The following is a 4,026-nucleotide window of genomic DNA, read 5'->3' on the forward strand; positions in this document are numbered from 1 at the left end:
GCTGTTATGAATATAATAAATGCTGGATACATGGTAATTATTATTACAAAATATGTAAAATCCATAAGACAGTTTGGTTTTGAAGAGGTCCTCTTCTCTCCTCTCCACTGGGTAGCAAACGTCATGAGGACTGGAATAGATTATTTAAAAACCATAACACAGTGCTTTGTACTTATCAGTCATCAGAAAGAGAATTGCCAAATGAATAGACAATACAATACTGCAAAAATATTGCAAAAATACAACACTGTTTAATTATCAGTGTTACAAAATATTTAATTTTACTAAGAGCAATTTGGTACAGTATTTTGGCAGTTTAGTAAATCTTTTTGTATCTTTGTGACTAAAATAAAATACATGATCACCAATCACTCTGAATCTTCTTACTTTAACATACCTACTCTATTATTTATTTTACTTTTGAAGTCCCCATCAGCTCCCTCCAACCTGCCTTTATCCTTTCCTGGGAACTAATCATTCATTCATGCATGCAATTAACATTTGCTGAGCACTTACTGTCTACCACAAACCAGGTTGCAAAGATTCATAAGACTCTCTCCCTGCTTCTATAGGATTTATATGCTACAAGGGAAAACCAATGCATAAACAATTTATAATTAATGGAGGTGTTATGATAGAAGTACAAAAAAGTGCTCTAGTTATAAGAGTGATTCATTCTGCCTGGGGAGTTTGCCTATGGGAGCTTACATGTGGGGAAGTGATTTTTTCTCATTGTAGACTAAATTGACGTACTAGTAATAAAAATAGTTTCCATTTGTATAGTACTTTGCAAACTGCTTTTACATCCATTTATTCTTTCTATCCTCACAATGAAGGCTCGATAGTTTCGTGGTTTAAAAAAAAATACATCATCAAAAAAGGTAGCTAAGAGGCCAACTGATAAATAATATGGAAATTTATTTGAAAGCCCCTAGCTAGATGAGGCAAGCCAAAACTGCAAGCAAGGCTGTTAGAGCAGAAGTCATTCCAAGAAGGGTTAATTGCAAAGACCCATTCTTTCTTTTTCATCCTCAATTGCCATTGCCTGATCCTCCATCTTGCTCATAGGTTATAACAACCCTCTAAGTGGATTCCCTGATTTGTATATTATCTCCTTCCAAGCCATTAGCTACACTGGCCACAGATGATAATTTTTACATACAAATTGAGTCATGCAGTCTTCCTACTTAAAAGTCTTTGATCCTGTAGAGCTCCTCACTCCCTGTAGTATCAAGTCCAAATGCTTTTGCACTTGATCTTTGAGATCAAGTGCAAGCCAAAAGGCCGAGAAGTGATGTATCTGAATGCTTTTGTATCGTACATGAAATACTACATCATCCAAACATACCAAATTTTTTAAATTTGTTATTGGCTACTCTCCTCCAACCATCTTCTTGATTTTGCTCAAAGCCATCATACTATTTCCATCTCTGTGGCTTTATAGTGTCTTTGATCTGGAATGCCTAAGCTCTCCACCCATCTGTCTGGTAAAATGATGATAGACAAAGTGTGCATTTTTTGGTAGTTTTATGGTTTTACTTATTTTTTATTTGTCTTAATGTTTATTTATTTTTGAGACAGAGAGACAGAGCATGAGCAGGGGAGGGGCAGAGAAAGAGGGAGACACAGAATCTGAAGCAGGCTCCCGGCTCTGAGCTGTCAGCACAGAGCCTGATGCAGGACTTGAACTTGTCAACCATAAGATCATGATCTGAGCCAAAGTCAGATGCTCAACTGACTGAGCCACGTACGTGCCTCTAGTTTTATGGTTTTATTCACATAATATGACATGCACATAAGCGGTCTATTCATTGTCTTTGCTGTGCAGCTTGGCATTGGGATTGGTGACTCTGGTGGACAACTGGGCTGCTCTTTCCACAAGGGCTTTGTGGTTCCACAATGGCTTTGTGGTTCTTTGAGGAGACATTGTGAGCAATCTCTCTGCAGTGATATCTGTTGCACATCAGCAGCACTTAAAGCTCCTTGACAGTGTGAACTAGGAACTTCTGGAAGCCATTGGGAAGCATGTGCTTTGTTTCCTTGTTGGTCCTGTAACCAGTGTTGGACATCAAGATCTGACTTTTGAATCTTCTGTCCACCCTATTGTCAATGCTTCTGGTTTTCCATCAGTTGCACTTAATTTTGACACATTGGTCTGACTGGTGCCAGAAGAACTTCTTGGTCCTCCTTTTAATGATCTTGAGCTACATCAGAGGTCTGAGGGCAGCCATGATTCCAAATAAGAGATGGCTGCCACCACAACAGACAGCACCAAAGAAGAGGAAAAGTGTGCAGGTTTGATCTGGTTTATGTGTAGACTTAATAATAAAAACTCGACAACATAGTTTGTCTTTTGTTTTCTTTCTTTTTTATCTTAATTCATTACTGATTAAAATACAGTTTGGGAACCAGCAGTCTAGACTTTTTTCTTTTTTAAGGAAAAGAAAGGAAAGATCATTACATACCAAAGATTCATGATATTTATATTCATTTAACATAGAATAATTCTCTCAAGAGTATATTCTGTGCCATGGGCTAAGGAACCAGCTGGGGATAAGTCAAAACAAGGCAGGGCATTAGTCTGTCATGGATCATACATTTGGTGAAATAAATAGACCATAAAATTAATTAATTAATTAAATTGTACAGATTGGTGGTAAGAGCTAGCAAGGAAATAAAGGATGGCCTAAGAAGGGAGGTACTTTGGAGCAGATGGTCCATGATGATCTCTATGAGGAAATCCCATTTAGATGAGATATGAAAGAGAAGCAGCAAGCCATGCAGCTGGGAGAAGAGTCTTCTGGGCCAGGGGACATCTTGGAGTGCTTGACAAACTGAAAGACCTATGTGGTTGTGAGAGAGGGGGAGAACGGTGCAAGTTCACAGTGGATCATGCAGGGCCTCATAGGCCACGGCAAGTAAGACACTGAAAGATTATAAGCAAGTGAATGATGCACCTGAGTGCAACAGAAACTACAGGAGAAAGGGTTATAAGAAAAGATTATAAGAGGGCAGGAGCGGAAGTGAGGAGACCAGTTAGGAGGCTACCGTAACGTTAGTAAAAGTATCCAGTGTTTCAGGTAGTGTTGAGGTCTTAGATGAACTTCAGGGAATTTTTAAAATATGATCACCATTCACAGGTGTGGTTAGGTCCTGGAAGTGGATTTTCAGTGATGAGACTTCTCTTTCTCTCTCCTGGTCTGGCCCTTGCCTGCCTCTCTAGCCTCGTTCTAATGGCTGCATGTCACAGTCTGCCCTCATTCAGGTAAACTTCTCTCCACTTCCTCCAATGTGATCTACTGTTTTTCCTCCCCCAATAATTTGCTGTTCTTGTCGATCCCTCTTCCTGGAATGCTCTTATAGTTCTGCTCTGACCACCCCGTCCCCATCCCCATCCTACATTTTTAGGGCTAAGTTCCAGTACAGCCTCTTCTATGAAGCCTTTCCCAAAGCCCCAGATTGAAGTAACCATTCCTGCTTTTGCACCTGCTTATACCATGAACAGATGACCATTTTTAAAACAATGTTTGAGTCTTCATAAAGGCCAGGAACTATGTACATATGTATTTATTTAATCATCAGCACCTGGCACAGAGCCTGTCCATTGAAAGTAATTTCACTGACTTAGAGAATAGAAGGGAGGGAGGAAGGGAAGAAAGATGGAAAGGCATTCATTTGTATGGTGTTTAAGGGGTGTCATCAGTGGTCTGGAATGCATCAGTGGAAATTGGTGGCCCCTGTTTCAGTAAGATCAACAGGTAAACCATCCCAGCACAAAGCCATCTTCTGAGAGACCTGACACACCGTCATGACTCTGCTGCCTAGACATACATTGTTGCATATTTCAATGAGACTCAGTTATCTGAGATAAGTGGAAGAAAAATCTGGCAAAGCTACACAAAAGTGCGTTTACTGACAAGCACTGTAAATCCTCTAACTTTTCACTTTTCTAAATTTACTCCTGTCTTTGAAAGATTTTCTAAAGTCCCACCACTTTTTGGAAGTCTTTTCAGTTCAGTGGGGACG

General features: G+C 39.6%; 1 pseudogene; it reads right to left on the minus strand.

Annotated features, from left to right (window-relative positions):
• Window positions 1-1,804: 1,804 nt before the first annotated feature.
• On the minus strand, window positions 1,805-2,231 carry LOC120237983 (annotated as a pseudogene).
• Window positions 2,232-4,026: the final 1,795 nt, after the last annotated feature.

This window comes from Hyaena hyaena, unplaced genomic scaffold (genome assembly GCF_003009895.1).
Source record: "Hyaena hyaena isolate Hyena2069 unplaced genomic scaffold, ASM300989v1 scaffold_195, whole genome shotgun sequence".
Lineage (NCBI taxonomy): Eukaryota > Metazoa > Chordata > Mammalia > Carnivora > Hyaenidae > Hyaena > Hyaena hyaena.